At 37.8% G+C, this 24,427-nt stretch overlaps 1 protein-coding gene across 1 annotated transcript in view; it reads right to left on the reverse strand.

Moving 5' to 3' along the window:
• grb10b (growth factor receptor-bound protein 10b) overlaps positions 1–18,828 on the reverse strand; it is a 112,664-nt gene extending 93,836 nt beyond the window's left edge. Inside the window, exon 1 of the mRNA XM_030157605.1 lies at positions 18,540–18,828. The gene's annotated coding sequence lies outside the window, so the exon portion shown is untranslated. The remainder of the gene's footprint in view (positions 1–18,539) is intronic.
• Between the last annotated feature and the right edge of the window lie 5,599 nt (positions 18,829–24,427).

Consider the following 24,427-nt stretch of genomic DNA (forward strand, 5'->3'; position numbering starts at 1 on the left):
GATGGGATAGTGATGCTTGAACATCGATGGACCAAGTGCATTGCTGTAAATGGAGATTATGTTGAAAAATAAAATATAAATTATCAGTCTGTGTTGTTCTGTTCTGGGTGAGGCCATGAACTTATTGAACGGCCCTCGTAAAGGGGGCAACTTTGAGGTATTACGGCTGTACCCTGCGAAGTGACCACATCTGGATTAATTAAAGTGATTTCTACTTGGACTTGAACGTGGATGTATTTTAGCGTCAAACACAACTACAGTTATCGTTCATCATAAACTCTTTACACCAGTCTAAGTTAAAGTGGACCTGGGTGTTGATTGTGATGGATTAATAAAGTCATGAAAGTTTTCAGTTACTTTTTTTTTTTTACACCAGGATGAAAGAAAACTATGCATTATACTTGAGGAAATGGTTTTGATAGCAATTTGACAGCAAGTGTGTTTAATCATGCAGTTATGGGCTTTATTGTTTTAGCAGTTACTTTCAATAAGATAAGTATGAAACTTGTAAGAAACAAAAGTTACTACAGCTGAACAACACATTTCTCTCCATGTCTACACGAACCTGCATCGTTTCCTATCCGATCTTTTTCTTTGTCGTTTTCAAAAAAGTGCTCCATAAACACAAGAGTTGTTTCAGGAAATATCTGCGTCCACATGAAACCACAGAAAACCACTAAAAATGATGTAGTACAAATGCCAGGCCTGTATGTGGCACTGTAATGCTCTCACAAAAAATGGAGAAGACGGGGAGCATGTGCATAAGGCTTGTACGCTGTATACAAACCATAGATTACAGAAGAACGACAACAACTCTTCGTGGTAGATCCAAGAACATGTAGTGAATATTGTTAGCTATGGTTGTTTGTTGCTCATTGTAATGAAAGAGTAGCTGAAGATTTGGATCCAATATTTCCAATAAGCTCAATAACTGTTGAAGCACGAGCACTTGTTGTTGTTGTGAAGTGGTGTCTTGCTTCCGGGGTGAAAGGCTAGAGAGGTGGGGCTATGACATCATTATTTTAGAAAAGTTGTGGTTTGGTCGTACGGATGAAGACGTAAACCGGCATTTTCAAATTTATGCATTCTGGGACCCAATTTCAAAAAATCGCCATTTCAGTGACTGAAAATGTTAGTTTTGTGTGGACAAAAGGCTTATCTGATACAAAACTTTTGCGGATACGATCAAAACCGTCTTCGTATGGAAAGGGCCTAAATGTTTGTTTTTTTTATATTTTGATTTAGGCAGGACAGTGCACATTAAGGAACACATTTATACATTCCATTTCAGTATACACATGTAAATATGCTGGAGTTAGCGTCACTGCTAATTTTCATCCCCAGTCCTCAGTTAATAAATACATAAATAACAGTGATCAGAGCAGTGATGCAGTCACTGTATCGGTCGGTTGTGGTGAAGAAGGAGCTGAGCTGAAAGGCGATGCTCTCGACTTACCGGTCAATCTACGTTTCTACTCTCACCTATGGTCGTGAGCTTTGGGTCATGACCGAAAGGACAAGATCCTGGATACAAGCGGTCAAAATGAGTTTCCTCCGTAGGGTGGCTGGGTGCACCCTTAGGGATAGGGTGAGGAGCTCATCAGACATCTGTTTTGGATGCCTCCTGGACACCTCCCTGGGGAGGTGTTCCGGGCATGTCCCACCGGGAGGAGGCCTCGGGGAAGACTTAGGACACGCTGGAGAGACTATGTCTCTCAGCTGGCCTGGGAACCCCTCGGAAGAGCGAGAGGAGGTGTCTGGGGAGAGAGAAGTCTGGGCATCCCTGCTTAGACTGTTGCCCCTGTGACCCAGCCCCGGAAAAGTGGTAGAAGATGGATGGATGGATGGATGGATGGATGGATGGATGGATGGGTGGATGGATGGATGGATGGATGGATGCATGGAATACAAAGCAATACAATAGAATAAGTGCAGTACAGAGCAAAACAATGTATAGATAACAAAACAGTATAGCTCAATACACTAGAATATAATACAAAGCGACAACTGTGCCCATGTGTCAAGGACTAAAATAAACATTACTACTTAAAAGACAATACAGTACATTACATTACAATACAGTACAAAACGACATTTGTGCCTAAGTGTCAAGGTCTACGAGTTAAATAATGTATTGAATAATACTTTGAAGTGCAGTTGAAAATCTATGAGGATTCGAACATAACTTTAACTTTTGGTAAAACACCAAACATACTGTTCTTGCGTTTCCAAATCAAAACGAATCATGAACTGCACACACTGTTCTGCATGTACTGATGGGTGGCTATGTCAAGTCAGTTTAGAGGTTAATATGGTGATACATGCTTGTATATTTCAAGGGTCCAGCTTTAACACCCCCGAGTGATAAGCTCAGCAGAGAAGCCAAAGGCAAGGTTTAGAATCACCAGCACCCTGCGCTATTTAAAGTAAAGCCTAATTGAAACAGTAGAAACCTTTCCCTGAACAGATCTTCTATTTTGCATGGCTGCGGATCATTTACTGGTGCTAGGCAGCTTACCAGTTCCAAATATGGATAATAAGAAGATTTTACAGGCCGCAGAACCATTTGCAACCAATCTAATTAAATGCAAATGCAGATGCTCTGATCCAAAACGGAGTCAAAGACCACAAACGAAAAGGTAAACGTCTGAGCTAACAAAAATCTATCTAAATACATCATGTATATTAAGTCTAATTATGGTTTTAAATAGTGTTATTACTCGTTTCAGCCACAACTTCCTTCCACATTAAATAACAGGTTATACAGTGTTTCTCTTCCTTTGGGCCTTCCAAGATCTCAATTAAAAATACCCAGAGTAAAACGGAAATATTAAACTTTCGACCTCACAAACTGTGTGTAGGCCAAAACTCAAATAAATGAGTGACTTGTAAGCGGCACTGCCAAACATGCCTTGTAAACCAATTTTTTTCTTTTTTTTTTTTTAACTTGCCTGCCGGTCTGGTTTGTCAGTTTTAACTGTCAACCTGTCTGTCTGTTACTTGTTTCTTTATGTCTGTATACCTTTAGGCAAAATTAATTTCTTTAGACATACATTATCCTGCCTCTTTCTAAGTAAGAAAACATTGTAAAATACTGAGGTATCCAGAACATGCAACACTGCTCGGTTCACATATTTTGAGCCTCAGTAGCAGTAACAGTACAGCTGGGCCGTACAGCTGTGTCAACTGCTATTCTTGTGTATATAATGTTAAAATGTGTTCATCTCAGTCAACCTGACTTCAGCTGATTGGACTGGACACAGCTTAACACAGGGGCGTTGAGCTCAGCATAGTCATCTTTGGAATGCACAGAGCACATTTTTTCCATATAGAGTACCAGATTTTAAAAAAAAAAAAAAGAAAAAGTGCTATACAACGAACCCCAACCTCCTGAAAAGATGCACATTGATTTGTGAGTAGAGATGAGAGAAGGTTAAAAACATGTGGAAGAATGTGTGTGTTTGCCTGTGTGTATACATAACACACACTGGTTGTAAGCTTCCTACTCAGGTGTCACTAGGTCAAAAGGAGACTTTTTTTATGCCTCCAAGGGTCAGTTACTCCCTGGGTAAAGAGGACTGTTTTTCCCTACCCCACACCCAACTGATTCTACAGCACAGGTGTCAAACATGCGGCCCGGGGGTCAAATCTGGCCCGCCAAAGGGTCCAGTCTGGCCCTTGGGATGAATTTGTGAAATGCACAAATTACACTAAGATATTAACAATCCTTTTAATTCAGGTTCCACATTCAGACCAATTCAATCTCAAGTGGGCAGGATTCAGTAAAATACTATCATAATAACATATAAATAATGACAACTCCAAATGTTTCTCTTTGTAAATGTAAATATTTTCATGTATTTACACTAAAACAAAGTATAATTTTGCAAAAAATGCAAATAACCTGAAATGTCTTAAGAGAAGCACGTACAATTTTAACAATATTCTGCCTGTTATTAAATGTTTTGTGTATTTGTAGATCCACTGTGACCTGTAAGTTATAATGTACATGTGTAAATGATAAACTGAGGCATAATATTATTAAAATGACACTTATTTTCTCAGTTTGTTCATGTTATTCACATCTTTTGAAAGGATAGTTAATAGATATAAACCTGTTCATAATGTAAAGTAACTTTTTTTTGCTCTAAAACACAGAGAAAAGTTTGGAGTTGACTTTATTTATATATTATCATGTTATTATTTTATTGGTTCGGCCCATTTCAGATCAAATTTAGCTGAATCTGGCCCCTGAACTAAAATGAGTTTGACACCCCTGTTCTACAGGATCTACTCCGGTAAGGATTTCAATCATTCCCTGATCATTTGTGCGCTATTAAAAACCTCTTACCCCACAGGGAAAACAGATACACCCCAGTGGAGTTTTATCATGAGCCTGTTAATAATACTGCTACTGGAAATTCAGTTTCCCTTTGTGACATACTGAAAAACAAAAATGAACCGATTAGACTAAAGCTACAATGAAAGTGTTATGAACAGAACTGACTGTCACATATGTTGCTCCTTCTGTTTAAAGGTTCAATATGCAACATTTGCTTACGGTTTCATGAGGTTTGAGTTGGACTGTGATTACATTGTTCTTCACTAGTCGCTTTTCCATTGGACATCTGCGCAAAACTTTACCAATATTTACTAAATGTCGAAAAAACAGAAGTGCGTATTGTCGGTTTTTCCATTAAATCACAAATGCGATGATTTGTTTATTTATTATCGCGAGATGACATGAGAAGTCATTCCATAAATATGGCGATGAATGTAAATATGGTGTTGATTTACAGATATATTCATTATTATTATTATTATTATTATTATTATTATTATTATATATTACCCCTCTATCTCATACTAAATCAAAAAATGATTGGGTTTCCTGCAAGGTTATAATAGTTTTGGATTTTTCATTATGGTGTAGTTTTATTTAGTTTTGACTTTTTTTTCTCTAATTCAGTTAATTTTAATGACTTTTTAGAGCAGGTTTTATAGTTTTTATTAGTTTTTATATTTTTCTAAATGCTTCGTTTTAGTTTAGTTTTAGTATTAGCTTTAGTTTTTTTTATATCTTTTATCTTCCTCGCCGTCGTATTCAAAGAAGGACTCTGCTGCTTTCTCGCAGCTTTAATTTTTATGTTGTCAGGTAGAGTGGGAACAAGAGGCCAACTCTAAACGACGAGTGACGAGAAGTGTCGTATGGTGCCACTAGCTAAAATTACTAGAGCGAAATAAATCGATTTCATATCAGTCTGACATTGACAAAAACGAAAATGAAGGGAATTTTATCCATAATTTCTGTGTTTTAGTTAGTTTTGTAAGCACACAATACAGTTTCAGTTAATTAGCGTTTTTTTCTTTTCATTACAGTTTTTATTTATTTCAATTAACGAAAATGTTTTTTCAATTCTAGTTTTTGTCATTTCGTTAGCTTTCTTTAACTATAATAACCTCGGTTTCCTGGTGTGTCTACATATACCGTGACATGATTCTTCTTTTTCTTCGCTTGTTGTAACGTACATCAACATCCGTTTTTTTTAAATTCACCTGACTCTAGTTGCGAAAAAAAGGCTTTCCATTGCAGTTTTGTGTGATATACCATTTGCGCTACGCCCGAAAAACCACCTCTTGCCAGTGCAAAAACTTTTAATCGAAAAATGAGACTTTTGGTGAAATTGTAGTTTTTCCATTAGGTAAATTTTTATGCACAAGTTATATTTGCGCAATTTGAGGGTCAATGGAAAAGCGACTAATGTCCTCCTACAGTAGCAACTTTGTATAATACTAGCTACATTTAGCTTTGAAACATAGTCACCTCCCAGTCGACATAGGCCCTGTTCAGACCTCGCATTAACATCCCTTTTGAGATATGCCAATACCAAGCGTCTGGCAGTGTGTGAATCACGTGTTCATACATTAGAGGGCATGTATCCTAAGTGATCACTTCTAATCACATCCGACTTGCACACTCGATCTGCAAATAAAAATTTGCATATAGAATAAAACATGCTACACTCGTTCATCCCAAGTTCAAAAGAATGGATTTGTACTGTTTCTTCACAAATTTAATCCACTGTTGCATAAAGGTTACCAGTAGCAGCTTTAAGGTGGATAAGCTGACTCTGTGAATCAATAAATACATTTTAAATATCAAAATGACAACATGCATCCTTTTCCATGACGTATGTTTAAGCAATGCATTTGGGTACGATCAAGCGAAAGTGAACATCAACACGAAAAAGTAAATTGGCACTCATGTTTTAGCTAAAGGTCTCTATTTTATGGAACTGTTATCCTTTTTAAAATACTACTTACACAGTACAGGAGAAGTGCCAAACCTTCTGCTGGGCTGCATTAAATTAACAAAAAGACATGCAGAAGACTGAATGATGGAGTTTGTGAATTCATTCACTGGTCACATTTAAAAAGACTATCTGTGAACTGTTACTGAGAAATTACTTTTTATTTTTAATTTACCTATGTCAGTATGGACCAGCACAAGTTGTAAATAACACTGTATTAGTATTAAATACATTAAATAAAACATTGTGATCATACTTGGCTTGTTGTTTTAAAAAATAAGTGAACATTTTAGGTGATGCATACAATGGTAAAGAGTCGTCCATGTGTTACTATGGCAACCTGTCCATGTGTTACCACATTCTCATGTCAATAAAACAGAGACTTTTCAATATTTTACTCCAAACTTTATTTTCAGCATAACTGAACATAATATCTAAAAGGTTTTGTCCTACTTGATATCAATTTCTGTCAAGAACCGCATGTTTTGAATATTTGCATAAAGCTTAAAAAAAAATGATATCCGTTTCAAGTCCATGTGTTACCGAGTAGTAATTTGACATTTTTCACCTAAAAATTGTATCTCCCCAAATTTTGTTCTACATAATGTTAAAGTGCTTATAAATACCTACTCAAAACATTCCAGACCCTGTAAATGCTTGACTTGTAAGTGCAGTTTAATAATGCTGCTTACTCCATACCTACTTTTAGCGTAGGTTTTTGTCATGATAGTGACCTCTTATTATTATTTCTAGTGCACTGGCAATGACTGAGGAGGGATTATTTTCTGTAGTTTGTTGTCTGCTCTGCTTTACTTTTTGTTTTTTGGGTTTTTTTTTTTTTTATAGTTTTTCTACGGTGCTAGCTGCGTTTAATTTACACCTATGTTTACTTGGGATTTCTTTGATGACCATTCAGCACTGCACTTGTATTATTCTGAGAAAACTTTAATAAAAAGATCTTGATTGGAAAATAAATACCTACTCAAATATGTCTAATACATGCATATAAGTTACTCTGCTTACATGACAGAGACTGTCGAACACCAAATGTGTCCATGTGTTAGCGCTTGATCGGACCCATTTATGAATACTATGCGAACGGTGGATATTCTATTTTCTCAGGCCTTTAATGCGCCCAGGACTTAAACCGTTCAGAATACAAAAGAATGTGGACAAATTTGCCCCAGACCCATTTTATATGCATCCTAACGTGGACAGACTTTGCATTAGGTAGCATATTAATGCAAAGTCTGAACAGAAGTAATACAAACTTTCCATAAACACACACGACCATGCACAAATCTTACAACTATGAAGTAAATTCAAAGCCACTTAATGCATTGCTCCATTAGTTTCTCATATTTTCAACCTTGAAACTTTCACCATGTGGTAATGAAGCTGACAAGAATAAATACTATGTCCCATGCACACAGGAGTTGTGATGATTCCTGCGGGATCCGTGGAATCCCCCTGCAGCACATTACATTACAGAGACAGACAGTATAGCTAGAACGAGCTTGACAGCACTTACAGTATCTCTAAATTAAAGTGTCACAGGCCTCAAAAGGGAGCCACTGATGAACCCAGGGGGAGCAGTGAATGTGTGGACGTCTGCACTTGTCAGCTCTGGTCTATATGTATAGTACTTTGAATTCATGCACTTAGTTTGTAACTCCCTGGTCGATCTAGGAGTATTTAGGTCATAGAAAGGGCTCGGCTTCACATATTTACCTACATATATACAAACCTTACATATGTCAATGTGAACAAGAAAATCAAACCAAAACATTACACACTTGCACGTTCTTTAAAAAGTTATGCCATATTATCTACCATGTAAAAGCAATAGCTAAATATGCGCTTTACAACTGCTTAAACTCTACGCATTGCAAATACAGTTGGCTATTTGCATCAATAGCCTACTGAGAGTATGAGTGCATGGAAGGAAGACATTTACAGTCGATGTATTTGCAGCCAACTGATGCTGATAAATGATTTTGCAGCACAAATAAAAATAATTGTAGTGTGCGTGTGTATAATTGGGGAGAGCTGATTAAATCTGCTATTGCTTAGTGACAAAAAATGCCTTTTTCCACATCACATTCATTTAATCTCCTTACTACGATGTGTGGAAGATATATGTGACTTTGCAAATGATTATTCATGTCATTGACATAGTTCATAAAGGAAAATTAAAACAGTTGGAGATCAATGATCACCTTAAGAGGAGAAGTTCCATTGTTTTACAAACTTGACCTTATTTCTGACATGAATTATGATTGTTTACTCATTCAGATAACTTTGGTGTCATTTGGAGCCCTTTGAAAGGTAATGAGATTGATTGAGAGCCACATATATCCATATTAATGGGAGGGGACGGGGCACCAATAACGCAACCTCTAAACTGCCATTTTTAACCCATTATCAGTGCTCAAAATCCCATCACACTTTGGTGGTAGAGTGAGACGGGTCTTGACATAAATAAAAGCACCGATAATTTCCAAGGAGTACACAGATTTTATTTATAAGATACTTTATAAAGAGGTACAGACATGGATTCAACATAGCTTTAGAGCTCGGTAAAGTTAGCAAGAAATAGATTCTAAGTTTGCGCAAAAATAAATCATCTGAGAAACGCTGTTATAACACACTACACAGCTGTATCTTACCGTAGTAAGGCAGACAAATTGCGGATTTCATGTGTAACAGAGCAAATCGCTTCTTATCCAAACTAGCCAAGTAGTCTGCGTTTAGAGGAGATTTTAGGGACTGTCTGCAAAGTGAAAGATAACCAATGCATTGATAAAATGTCAATTGCTACATTGCTGTTTTGGCTACTGCCATCAAAATCACACCACATATCCAGGGTATCATTCCAGTCATAGGTTATTACAGCCCTTAGTTTTGGGGAAATGTGGGGGAAAAAAATTATTTTTATAATTCAACGCTTTATTATTCCATTTGTTGTCATTTTGCACCTTGCAGCTAGTCCCCAAGATCTCAGAATGCAGCAGTGATGCATGGCTGTGTAAAAAATGTTTAAAATAACCTCAGTGTACTTTTCAGAAGTCACTGGTGCTTTTATTTGGATGTCAAGACCTGTCTCACCCTACCGTTGAAGTGTGATGGGATTTTGGGCACTGATAGTGGGTTAAAAACAGCAGTTTAGAGGCTGCATTATCAGTGCCCGGTCTTGTGTGATGCGTAACTCAGCCCCACCTATTTAAATATGTTTTAAAAATCTCAGCGAGGCTCTGCGTAGGTAGTTTATGATCCATTCACAGTCTGTAAATTGAAAAAATCAGCAATATAATGTCCATTTCTTGATATGCACTGCACTTTAAAAAGGAACCTCTGCACCCCTGGTGACATACTTGACCTATTTTTATAATCTTGTAACTCCACAAATCACTCTGGAGGTGTCCATTGCAAAGTGACCACAGTGATAAAACTTGTCAGAAATCAATGGTTTTAGTAGTAAACGTTATTTATGAGGGCCTATAAATATCAGGGCCACTAGTGAAACAAACTATCTATGGTCATTTGTTTTTAAAAGGAGTTTTTCTAGGGCTACCTCTTTACACTCATTGTAGCACCTGACTGAATATTGGTTAAAAAAAACACCTCACATCCCTGACATTCACCTTTCTAAAACATGAGTGGATCAGATTATGTTTCCACACCTCTCTTAAATCTCACACCCGCCAAACTTGTCCCAGACTCCCCACCCCCTTGATTCCCACTGTTAACCCATGTTGTACTGTAATGTGCTCCTAATCAGCTACCTCCCCTTTCTCAAAAGCCCAGCACAGCCCTCCGTCCCCCTTATCTGAGCCCTCCCCTCTGTAGTCCAGAACATGAACGGCGTCTTAATTCAAGAAATGGCACGGATCCAACTTGGTGTCTGGGGACTTGTGGAGAAGCCATTGAAGTGAATGTACTGATTGTAACTCAACCCCTGGAGAGGGGAGGTCAATTATTGTACTGTACATGTTTAAACTAGGCAGACACCTTCAGTGAGAACATTTAACTTGACATTTTGAGTTATCAAAACTTCCTATGGTGAGGCGACCTATAGAAAAGCGCTATCTGCACGACACACGCTGCTGTATTGTGTAGTTCTGATTCCCTGTACCCAGGAGCTCTGTTAAGCACCGCAACTGGCAAATAACCTTTAACTCAAACCATCAGATCAGTAAAGACTTCAACTATGGTCACACAATTAACTAGTAGATGTCAAGTCATTTTGAAGAGAATGCTGTGATTACAGGACAAAACTTTAGGCAATTTATAAAACAAACAAAAAAAATTGCAAAAGATTCCAATTCATTACTTTCAACATTCTCAAATGAGGTTGTCAGAGTCAGTGTGTGTATGTGTGTAGTTGTGTGTGTGACTGGCTGTTGTTTCTGGAGCAAAGCAACACTGAGCCATGGGAGAGAGTGAGTTGAACAGAGCATCTCTGTCCTCTGTTTTAATCAGCAGATTAGATGGTAGTCACTCCTCACTGGATGTGCTTGTTGCACATGTTGATTAGTCATTAATTGGCAGCTTTCATTATTTGAGAGCAGCAGCGGAAAGTGGGGCTATAAGAGAGGGCCTGATGTCATGCCGGGGGAGGCTGAATAGCCTTTTGGAAACATGGACAGTGCCTAATTGGATGAGGATTTCATTGAACTGCTTGAGAGAACTGGTCTTATGCAATGGGCAAGATGAATGGACGCAGCTTGGAAGCAGTGGTGCTTGTGCACAACTTGGCTGTAATGATGGCCCAAAAGAACTATGCCAGATGGATTCTCCTTCTCATGACACCCTGTTTACTATACCTGGTTGTATCATAGAACTTCTTTAGCTCATTAATGTGGTTATATGCACAAAACTGTCGCAGGGCATCCCCGTTTAGTAAAGACTGATAACATCAAATGCAAAAACAGAAAACCTTGTAGCTTTTGTTAAAGACTGTAGATCTTTGTGACCACTTGAGAGTTAAGGTGGGCTTAAGCTTTTTACTTCCTAACTGGTAGGAATGCTAATAAACTCAGCTGGCTGAAAGAAAAAATCATATTAACAAGGACTTAGTGTGAGTTCTATTCCTAAGTACCAAAGTACACTGCACAAAGTCCTAATCACCTCTAAGTATGGGAATAATACAAGAAAACCAGAGGGCAGAAAATGCAATTATGTATGACAAAAAGCATGTACACATGGTCAAAAGCACCACATTCAGAACGTGAGAGCGAATCAGAATAAGGCGAAGGAGTGATAGAATTCAAGAGCACAAAATACCTGCATTGTTCTGTTTTTAATCATATAGTTCATCTAGTAAAACCAACTAACCGTGGTTTGTTTTGATTTTACTTTGCAGATTCCAGCCAATGCAGTGAGACTCACCGACACAGACAGAGATAAAAGCAATGAGACAGTGAAGCAAAGGAGAGGGAGGGAAGTCAAGGAGGTTAGACCCACAGACAAGTAGACAAACCTACAAAAAGTTGCAGAAATGAAAACAATAGCGCAGAGCAAGAGAATGGTGTGCATTTACATTAGATCGATCATTTCATCTAACACGTAACTGTCAATTCACACCATATTACCTGCAGCCACCCGAGCCTGTTGTCCCTCAGGTGTTCAGTTACCTACAGAATAAAGGCAACATTCTTGTCTCTCACGCAGGCTTGGGTTTCAGTCACATTTCGACCGACTTAATCCACTGTACACTGTGGTGGTTAGACAAGCAGGCATTGCATCATCTTGTGTCACAAGTGGAAAGGGGTGAGAATCAGGTTTGAGGTTCTTATTTACAGTATAGAGAAGGGAGGGGTAATACCACAGTTTCACCTCTGGCAAAGGCTTGGATTCTAAGAAAAGATTGACTCATGAAGAAGAAAAACAAAAAATGATTTTTTTTGTGATTTTAATGGATTCCATGTCTTGTCTAGCACTTGGTGTTGCACTGTGCACTGAGGTACTGGGGGGTGGAGTTAGGCCAGTGTTAAAATTTTCACCTCTGATATGAAGCCAAACACCAGACCGAACTGGTATAGCAGATTTTACCACTAGGTGTCACACTTCCACTCAACAGACAGAAGGGAAATTAGACTGTCAATGTCTGAGGATCAGTGTAGCATTCCCAGTCCTCCTAGTGGTGGTAACACACCTCTAAGCTGGTTTAACAAAACACCAATTATGAGAAGAAGAAGCACGAGCAAAACAGCATTAATGCAAGTTGATGGAGAATCATTTCCTGTATCATTGTCACATGGTTCTCCACTGCCCCGCCCCTTTAGGAGACTAGAGGAACAGTCTGTCCCATTCATTCCAAACAGAAGTGAAGGTGATTTACAGATTTCAACCAATTTAAACTGGACCCATGTTTCTAAAGCAATGCCTCTTCTGAAAACTCTGACATTTCTCAGACACACAGATCAGGATAAAGTTTACTTTGACATGCATCTGTGCCTCAGCAATGCACTCCAGTAAAGGTTCACAACACAATTCACATCTGAAGGAGGTCAGAATGAGCAGGAACATAAAGCGAATGATAATGGTGATAACATACTGTAATGTTAGTAACTCAGAAATGTGATACTGGTGCAAAGCATTTATTAATGGAAGCTCTTCAGTCGTCCTATCTCTGACTCCGGTACGTCTCTGATGGGCCTGACTATGCAGACTTAAACAACACTGAAATCAATTTTGGTATTTGGTAGTTTGTTTTTTTTCCTGTGTACATTTTGCTTCACCTATGTTTTTTGGCTCGCCTCTCATGTTAGCTTCAGTACATTGAAGTATAACTAGTGTAGTTGCAGTCTTCTCTGTGTCAATCTTACATGTGTCCTTCCATCATCACCCAAAGAGCATGTGAACTTTCTAGTAAACAGACAAAATGTGCACAGTGTGTATCTACCGCCTCCCTCTACTCCAGTGTTTTTCAACCTTGGGGTCGGGACCCCACGTGGGGTCACCTGGAATTAAAATGGGGTCGCCTGAAATTTCTAGTAATTGATTTAAAAAAAACAAACAAACAAACAAACAAAAAAAAAAAACGTACTAATAAAAAATATATGGCGAGTTGAGAGAGACAATCCCAATCTATAAAAGACATGACAAACTGTGAAGCTGAAACTGAAGCACTGTGGTACTGTTTATCTTTCAAATGTTCATTGTGGTCAGTTTCAGATGCAGCAGCTCTTTCATAATTCATAGTTTGAGTTCTTGTTTGTTCAGGATTAATTTTCACCCTTGTAAATCCAAGCTGGACTGACTGTACATATCCTGACCAAGGAAAATAAAATTCTCACTTTGTGCAGTAATCGACACCTGGCTTTTCTGCCTCTGTCCATAATAATATACATTATATAGACTAAATGTCGTCTAAAATTAACGTTTATTTGCAACGTAGTACAGCAAACTATTACATGATCAAAAACAAATTAATTTTAGTAAAAAAAAAAAAAAAAAGTCTCCATTTTGAATGTCTGGGGTTGCCAGAAATTTGTGATGTTAAGATGGGGTCACAAGCCAAAAAAGGTTGGGAACCACTGCTCTACTCTGATCATCATGTGGATCAATACAGGTTGTAGAAATAGGCCGCTTCAATTTAGCAAACATTGGCGCAGTAAGTTTCTAGAAATTAAACTAGTTAAAACGTCTACACAAAACTGCCTAAACCAAAAAAATTGGCCCAACTTTAGTTGAGGTAAGCGTAAAGATCTTCTACATAGAAATCAGTGTTCAGGCTGTTATCATGAATGTAGGCAACAATACAGTTGAGAGGGTTCTGAATTCATAAGGTGCTAGTGCACTGGAAATAAAAAATAAAACAGAGGTGTAAGATTTGCATGTGCTTGCTTGCTTTTGTGATGTTTGTGTTGAAGTCTGTGTTGTGCTGGGAGTCAGTTGTTGATGTTCGCAAACTCTATTTCTACTTGATGTCGGATTCCTACAAAGAGGACTCGGGTTGTATTTTTCACAAAAATCCTTATGCGTACCCCAGAGATCTTCAAATACCTCTCTACTTCAGCTGCCACTAGCTTAGAAATGAGTCGGCTAACATCCCAAACAAACAGCTTCCAGTACAGTACTAGGGGTGTAAGAAAATATCGGTTCCGCAGTATATCGTGATATTTCATTCAAAAGTACTGTATCGATATTTTTAGGTATTTATTCAAACGCAGATATTGTGGAGGTTCATTTTTTGTTTTTTCACTTTCTTTGTATTTTTGGGGAATCCCGCGAGCTCTTTTATTTATATATTCACAAGGATATTTTTCTCTGTTGTATGTAAACTAAAAAAGTAATAAATTAAATTACTGTTAAAACTGTATTTATCCACATCCTGCACTTTGAGTTTTTATAGAGAAAAGTTTTGTGATACAACATTAGATCCTATTCTGATCAAATACAAATTTGTTTAGTTTAGTGCAGATTTCTGGTGTAATTACATTTTCCAAGAAATAATCGTTTAAAAACAAGAAACAAAACAACCAAAAAATATTGCCTTGTTAACATTATCGTGATAAATCGCAATATATTGTATCGTGATCCTAGCACTGTGATATGTATTGTATCGCCAGATTCTTGCCAATACACAGCCCTATACAGTACAGACTTGAATACAAACTTCAAGTGAGCACAATAAGATTTGAAATACTGAACTTTGAAGAAACCAAGAATCCAAGCACTTGTTGTATGTTCCTCACTCAAGTTAATATTGAATGAACATAAAACATTTCAACAGAGGACACGAGACTTAGCAGCAGATTCCAAGATTATCCTTAAGCCAAAAACAAATAGTTGCCCTTAACATCACAGGATTATTTTTTGACCGCTGACAGCCCAGCTGAGCAGTTGGGCACAGAGGGTGAATTTGCTCTGCTTTTAGATCCAGACAGAGTCCATTGACTGACATGACCTATGCTGTGGTCCCCTAACGGGCTTGGGTTAATGGTGTCATGACATCAGGGAGGGGGTATTAACAGTGTATAAGCCTAGCCTAACCAGCACTGAATGACTGCTGGCTGACGCAAGACCCAGTGGAATGCTGCCTAAAGCAAGACCATGGGCTCTTATAGCACCAGCACCAGCTAACAGAACATCTCTGCAACTTCTCCAGCTTGGATGGCGACTGAAACGTACATTCACACAAGAACAAGGAAGTTTAAAGCCGATGATACTGTATATAAAATGCTTAACAGTTGTAGCCTATATCAAGTAAAGTGTTAACGTTTTAAAGTAAGGATCATGTTTTTTTCCGATGTTGATCACTGTCATATTCAAGCACATTTTTGATTCTCCATGGTTTCTTAAAAAAAAAAAAAGAAAAACACCGAATGCACAAGTCAGATTCCTAAAGTGAGCTGAGTAGAGCTTATTGTAAGTATAATTATGTGCAATATGTGCCTTTTGGCAGTCTGTATACTTGCAAAGTTCATGCCCCGTCATGCCTGTGCTTCTAAGCATGGACTTGAAATAGCAGGACTGGTGCTGAGGGGGTGAAAGAAAGAAACCACAGCTAGAGCAGTTGCCATGTGCACAGGGATGTGACCACAACATAATTAAATGAAAGAAAGCAGGAAATAATGGGTAGAGGCAAAGAAAACTGAAAAGTTCACTGGTTATGAATTGGAGAGTGTCAAAAATGAATCCATGCAAAAAAAAAAAAAAAGTTGCATATTTTGTGCACTACCCACATGATCAAACAACTTCATATGTAACCACACATACAGGTTAAAAAAACAGAATACCTTGAACGTGTGCAGAATCCAAAGGCTCCAGGGCAGGTTGACTGACTCATATGATATATATGAAATACTCGAGAGAAGCTGCTGAGTTTACTTAAGTCTAGAAGATATCTCAAAGTTAAATTTAACTGTACAGTAGTTACAGTGATTAATCCAGTGAGAGCTGAAGCACAAAGATAAAAAGCTTCACGAACCCAAAACCACCAGTCAGATGAGATTATTACATATTAGTATAAAAAACAGAACTTTTACTTACAGAGCTGCAATCACACAGGTCCAACCCAAGACAATTAACCATATCCAATTAATTACAACCATAACCAATTAACCACACCATATCATAAGTCCATGTCAGCTTTCCTTGAAACTCTTAAACGTTTAAACCAACAGTAGGATGCATTACCTTTAAATTCACATGTACCACTCCCTTAATGCCTCCTTCTAGTCTTCAGCCACATTCCCAGTTAAAGCTCTGATCCGCATTCACAGCACAAGGGCCAATGTCGATAGTTCCAAGAATCATAAATTTCGGTGGTTATGCAACTTTCTGCAGAGACCACATGCAGCCAATAAAGAAATTGATTTGGAAGAGTGCCCAAATGACAGGGCAGATTAGGCTGCCTATGAAGAGCTGCTTCTTTGTCAAGACATTTGCACATGTAGTTAGATTAGATAAAGATCAGATGCTCACTCCCTATCTCGGTCTATTAGTGTTACCAATGCCAAACACAATTACTTGGAAAATAAAGTGCAACTTGTATGATCATTATAGAGTATAACCTGGAGCTGGCTTTTAAAAACAATTTTCTCCTGGTAAATATATATATATATTTATATATCATAACGAGTAGAGTGACTATTAACCCTTTCATGCATGAATTAGGAGAACCTTAGTTGAGTTTTTTTTTTTGTTTTGTTTTTTTAGTATTTTTATTCCTCTTAGGCATGAAAAAAACAAGATTGAGGGTTTTTTTTTTTTTTTTCAGATTTAAAAAATTGTCCACTCAGCTACATCATGAATTTTATTCTTGAAGCAAAGAAACATGTATTTAAAACCCAATATCATAAAGTGATATGAAAACAATGAAATAAAAACATGTTTAATGCTGCTAATCTGATGTTTTCTCACATGTTAACATTCTAATACTAGTTATTACTCACTTCATGGAGATAATATGTAAAAAAAATAAAAAATAAAAAAATTGTTTTAGTTTAAAAGAAAACAACTGTTATTTACAGTCTAACAATTAACTACTGATTTACACTCAAACATGTTAGTGCAGATCAGGTTTATCAAGAACAGCAACGTTACAGTAATGGTATGAATTGTAGTGTTTGGGATGATGCATAAGTGTCCACAGTGTTGGCTGATATGAAACTAAAACAACAAAACCTAAAAATATAATATACATATAAAATATACAAGAGAACAGCTGTAGAATAGCTGTCCCCTGGAGTAACTATTATGCATGAAAGGGTTAACACAGTACTTACATTCACCAAGACTTCTAGAAACTCTTATCTAAGACTTCCCAGTACTCATGCTACCTCCAGGGATATTGATTATTTATCATGAATTGTTTGACTTGATCAGAAAAGAACTTCTGCCTATTATTGTTTTATTCTGTGTTTTTTTTTCTACAAATAAATACACTGAGCATGTTCAAGGACCCTAAGGGGGACCCCGGACCCACTTTTGAAACCACTGCAGTAGGGCTACATGAGTATCCCTGGGAAAACGCCTCTTTCAATCCCCCCCCAAACCCCCCCACCACCATCCACCCACCCACCCCGAAGCAAATGCTGCCAAAAGGATAAGGCGATAAGGTCTGGTGAAACTCTCCCAGAATTGAGGGGGTGGGTGGGTGTGTTTGGGGGGGGGGGGGGGGGGGGGGGGGTATAGAGTCCTACTGGAGATAGAAAGTAGGCTATGGACCACTGCACACTACAGTTATGCAATTGTAAACAAGGATCAAAACACTGTCACCCAAGAGGAAGTCGAAGTAGAAGAAGGTTTACATGTTGTATATGGGTGCAGAAAAAGGCGCAGATCCAGTCCGCTTTGGCACGCGGACCAACCCCGGAACAGGCTGGGGGGTGTACACGACGGAAGCCCAACACTAGTGGGAATACAGTGGAGTCATCGTGGTTGAATGCAACAGCCCGAACCGATAAAATACACTTGTTTTCAAAGTTCAATGACAGCCGGAGAAAAAGGAAAGACACGGTCCAGCGTCCCGGCTCGCGATTGCGCCGCGTGCGTTCCACCGGACCCGTAAAAAGAGGCGCAGCTCATCAAAACAGCGCATTCAACTTTTATGACACGCGCTCACTGACCGCTCCTGGTGGACTTTTACCCCCCCACCCCCTCCTCTTTTTTTTTTTTTTTTTTTTTTTTTTTACACAGACACACACACACACACATACACACACACACACACACACATAAGGAAGCAGCGTCTTCATCCGGCAACATTGCACTCACCTTAAAGCCAGAGCAGTTCAGGCAGGCTGCGACCCTCAGAGACGCACAAGAGGAGGAATTAAAAAAAAAAAAAAAAAAAAAAAAAAAAAAAGAGAGAGAGAGAGAGTGGCAGTGTTGGAGATGAAAAGGGCACTCGACAGCGATGGGATCAGGCCACGGTGGTCAACATTCCCGGACTGGACAGACAGACAGAGGCAAAAGGAGGAGGAGGAGGAGGAGAAGGAGGTGGAGGTGGAGGAGGAGGAGGAGGAGGCGAAAACAGTGGCTGCAAAGACTGCAGGCAGCTCATCTCATGCGGCCGGGGAGGACACACGCACAAACAGACGCACACACGCTCACATGTACGCAAACGACTCCTCCCCCTTTTAACTAGGCCACGCCCACAAGTGAAGGGTGATTAATGCGGCGTTCACGTCTTGGAAATACGGGCGTGTTCAGAGGAGTTCCAATTTTTGAAGTAGAAAACAAACTACAGGTTACATATATTTATTCTATATGTTCTAAACACCCCAAAGCACTTTATGTACTTATGTTGTGATAAGTCTGAAGGATATTAAAAAAAAAAAAAAAAAGATAGACATGACTGATATTGGTGTATCTAAAAAGTGTCAAGCTCTGCCATGTATCATTAACCCTTAAATGTTCTAATTCCAAATGGATTTTTTTCCCCATTATTAACTCTTCCAAAGTAAAATATCACCCTTTATTATGAAAGTATTCTCTGAATTTTGCATTTTTCAGTAAAACTCATGTGTTTTCCTATACTTAATTGACTGAATAGCATAGAGTAGAATAGAATGTCTTTATAACCATTAGACATGCACAACAAAATTGGAAGTAGTCCTATCAGTGCAAACAAGCCTAAAATAGAATAGAATAGAATGTACTCCCATCAGTGCAAACAAGCCTAGAATAGAACAGAATAGAATAGAATGTACTCCCATCAGTGTAAACAAGCCTAGAATAGAATAGAATAGAATAGAATAGAATGTACTCCCATCAGTGCAAACAAGCCTAAAATAGAACAGAATAGAATAGAATGTACTCCCATCAGTGCAAACAAGCCTAGAATAGAAGAGAACAGAGCAGAATAGAATAGAATAGAATAGAATAGACTCCCATCAGTGCAAACAAGCCTAGAATCGAATCGAATAGAATAGAATACAATAGAATAGAATAGAATAGAATGTACTCCCATCAGTGTAAACAAGCCTAGAATAGAATAGAATAGAATAGAATGTACTCCCATTAGTGTAAACAAGCCTAGAATAGAATAGAATAGAATAGAATAGAATAGAATAGAATAGAATAGAATAGAATAGAATGTACTCCCGTCAGTGCAAACAAGCCTAGAATAGAACAGAATAAAATGAAATAGAATAGAATAGAATAGAATAGAATGTGCTCCCATCAGTGTAAACAAGCCTAAAATATCATTCCTTTAAAAAGTCTACTATAAAAGTGCATAGTGTCTCTAAAATTGACCAAAAGCAACTACAAATGATTGTGACATTTAACAAAGCCAAAATATCCACAGATTTCAACTGGTATATAAACAGATGGTCTGGTCCCAGTACAAAGATAGAGGGTCCAAATACTTATGTTACATTACTATTCTGTTGTGTCTTATTTCCTTGTTTTGTGTGTGTTTGTTAATTGTTATGTTTTGTTTGATTGCTGTTGTTGTTTACTTTGTCTTACTGTTTACTTTACTGTGTATTCATTTGTGTTGCCTTCAAGGATTTATGTATGTATGTACTTAATTACTTTTCTGGTATGTCAATATGGGTGTGTATGTATGTGTATGTGAATGTGAGGATGATCAGTGAGGTTAAGTACTCATAAGAGATCTAAGGGACTTGATTTTTCATATATTCTGCTGATAGGAAGCTAAATGATAGACTGTTGTGTGGAGAAGGGGTGGGATTAAATAAATTATACTTTCTCCCACTCCTTTTTGAATGTGCAAATGAAGTCATACTTTGCTTTCATGTATATGTTTTTTTTTTCCCCCCATGATTTCTTACTGTCTGTTTTATTTCTAAGGACTAAGAAAGAGTACTTTGTTTTGGTGCATATTCAAAATAAATTTAAAGAAAAAAAAAAGCTCAGAGGTAATTCTGAGGTCATTATATCAAAACAAGTAAAACTGAAGCAAAAGTGTCTTTTTCAGCTGAATATATCATTAACTGAGCATAAAACACGTGTCTCCATCCACTGTGATTTATCAAACTAGTTCGGTTTTATTGGTGAATCGATGCTGTACAACATGACAGTGTTTCCATGTTCACCACTGAGCCTCTGAACATCCAAATGGGTCGTGAAAAGCTGAAAAACTGCATTTTACTTGAATGATTTAACTGTATTGATAGGATCAATGACTTAAAACTTGTTACACATTTTAAATCAGTAGATGCTTTTGGTCGCTGACGGCCGTTTATGTCTTTGAGGGTTAAACTCATGAGTAAAATAAAATGCATATATTTGGTAATATTGGCTGTAAGTTCCCACTAGTCCTCTTAGTCTGCACACAACTCATAAAGCTGTCAACATCTACATATGTACCCACTCTCCTAAGAAGCAAGTAAAAATACCCAGAAAACCTAAATCTTTTTCCAACCTGTTTACATACGCCTTCATGTAATTTTTAAAGCTCTTACCTAAATGCACTAAACCATATTTATGACTTGGTCGTTTGGCTGCCTGTTTAACAGTTTATCCTGAAACATTTAACGGGGTTTCAGGTGTCTTACAAGAAGGAAAGGTGAAAACAAAAACATATAGATGTAATATGTTTTGACGGGACAATTAGCACAAAACTAGTGTTTATAAGAAAGCACATGTTAGGAGCTAAACTGTGACAAGTTTAATAGAGAAATGAAAACACTGGTAGCATTTCCGAGGAGATGTAGTATGTGTTGCACAACTGGGGTCAAACCTCACTGCACCAGAGTTACCTCCTCGACAATGTTTTTGTCTGAGGCAGGGTTAAGGGTTTAAGGCAGTGTTTTGCAACCTTGGGGTCTGGACCCCACGTGGGATCGCCTGGAATTCATGTGGAATCACCTGAAATTTCTAGTAATTGATGAAAAATGTAAATAGATTGCTAATAAAAAATACTTTTTAATGATTCAATATATAGTTCATTACCTCCGCCAAGGAGGTTATGTTTTTGCCAGGGTTTGTTTGTCTGTCTGTTTGTTTGTCTGTCCGTTAGTGTGCAACATAACTCAAAAAGTTATGGACAGATTTTGATGAAATTTTCAGGGTTTGTTGGAAATGGGATAAGGAAGAAATGATTAACTTTTGGGGGTGATCCGGAAGAAATCCTGGATTCTGGATCACTTTGAAATTTTCGTTAACATTGTGGTAAATGGGGCCAAAATATTCGTTTCCCAATATCTCGCTTAATTATTGACCAAAACTCATGAAATTTAACTCAGGAATTGACAATGGGGTCCTCTATCACATTTCAAAGGCTGATCCGGATCTGATCCAGAAGGCGGATTTTATCTCAATTTATATAAAAAATGGGGGTGCCCTTACTTTTTGGCCTACTGTGCCTTTAATATTAAAGGTAGAAATTTCTGACAAGCGCCATCGTGTAGCTCAGTCAGTTCCGCATCGGGAGTATGCCACCGGATTTCATGTAGCTTTAATACTTAAGGAGCTAGATCCAGAAGAAAACCGCCATTACGAGAAATGTGGTTTTCGTGAATAACTACTGAACTAATAAGGATATAATTATGAATCCAGTTGCTAATGGTATGTTTTCATGGTCAAGGAATCTTAAAATATAGGTAAAATAAATATGGGACTAATATTTATGGTGGAAATCACAATATGGGGGAATTGTGCAAATCTCATGCAGTTTGACTCAGGGATTTACTATGGGGTGTTCTATCAAATGGCAAAGACTGATCCGGATCTTTCAAAAAGTTATGGACAGATTTGGATGAAAATTTCAGGAAATATTGATACTGGCACAAGGAACAAATGATTAAATTTTGGCACTGATCTGCCTTGGCGGAGGTCTGCGCTCTCAGAGTGCTTTTCTAGTTATAATTAAAACACCACATATTTTTACCTCCGTTTGTCTGTCTGTTTGTTGGTTTGTCTGTTAGTAAGATAACTCAAAAAGTTATAGACAGATTTTCATGAAATTTTCAGGAAATGTTGATGCTGGCACAAGCAACAAATAATTACATTTTGGTGGTGATCAAGGGGGGTGGGGGGGTGGATTTTTTGTTGGTTCGTCTGTCTGTTAGCAAGATAACTCAAAAAGTTATGGAAAGATTTGGATGAAATTTTCAGAAAATGTTGAAACTGTCACAAGGAACAAATGATTAAAATTTTGGTGGTAATCGGAAGGGGGGGGGGGGGGGGGTTGATTAAATTTTCAGGAAACGTTGATACTAGCAGAAGGAAGGAACGAATGATCCAATTTTGGTGGTGATGGAGGAGGGGTTGTTTGTTTGTCTGTTAGCAAAATAACTCAAAAAGTTATGGACGGATTTGGATGAAATATTCAGGAAATGTTGATACTGGCACAAGGAAGAAATGATTAAATTTTGGTGGTGAGTCGGGGGGTGGGGGGTGGAATCTGCCTTGGCTGAGGTCTGTGCTCTCCGAGTGCTTTTCTAGTTCTTAATAAACTCAAGTTCAAATAAAATGCAGGATATAATATCTGAGAGGGCATATCTTAATTGACCCGATCATGTGACCACACACGTTACTACACTTCAACCTGCCCGGACACAGTCGAAGCCAGACCGAACAGAGAATGGAAAGATTTCTTCTCCCATCTGGCCCCGCTAAGACATCTCCAAGAGAAAAATGTCTCCATTTTGAATGTCTGGGGCAAGGTTATAATAGTTTTGGATTGTCTTTAGTTTTATGTAGTTTTGACTTTTTTTTCCCTCTAATTCAGTTAGTTTTAATTTGTTTTTACAGCAGGTTTGCTAGTTTTTATTAGTTGTTGTTTTTTTCAAAATGTTTAGTTTTAGTTTAGTTTAAGTTTTTTCATATCTTTTCTCTTCTTCGCCATCGCATTCACATAAATTTCATATAGGACTCTGCTGCTTTAGTCTCCATCTTTCCAGGTAGAGTGGAGACCAGAAGACGACTCTAAACCAAGTGAGAGACCATGAAGTGTCGTACGGTGCCGCTAGTTAAAATTGCTGGAAGGAAATAAATCAATTTCATATCAATCCAACACTGACAAAAACAAAAAGAATTTTATCCATAATTTTTATATGTTTTAGTTAGTTTTGTAAGCACACCATACAGTTTCAGTTAGTTATCATTTTTTTCTTTTAATTATGATTTTTATTTATTTCAGTTAACGAAAATTTTTTTACAATTCTAGTTTTCATCATTTTGTTAGTTTTTGTTAATGATAATAACCTTGGTCTGGGGTCGCCAGAAATTTGTGATGTTAAAATGGGGTCATGAGCCAAAAAAGGTTAGGAACCACTGACGTATGAGAGCAACATCTGATGTACAGGGTGGGGAAGCAAAATTTACAATGAACATTTAGTTGTTTTTTCTCAGCAGGCACTACATCAATTGTTTTGAAACCAAACATATATTGATGTCATAATCATACCTAACACTATTATCCATACCTTTTCAGAAACTTTTGCCCATATGAGTAATCAGGAAAGCAAACGTCAAAGAGTGTGTGATTTGCTGAATGCACTCGTCACACCAAAGGAGATTTCAAAAATAGTTGGAGTGTCCATAAAGACTGTTTATAATGGAAAGAAGAGAATGACTATGAGCAAAACTATTACGAGAAAGTCTGGAAGATACTATTAAAGAAGAATGGGAGAAGTTGTCACCCGAATATTTGAGGAACGCTTGCGCAAGTTTCAGGAAGCGTGTGA

This window comes from Sphaeramia orbicularis, chromosome 16, assembly GCF_902148855.1.
Source record: "Sphaeramia orbicularis chromosome 16, fSphaOr1.1, whole genome shotgun sequence".
Taxonomy (NCBI): Eukaryota; Metazoa; Chordata; class Actinopteri; order Kurtiformes; family Apogonidae; genus Sphaeramia; species Sphaeramia orbicularis.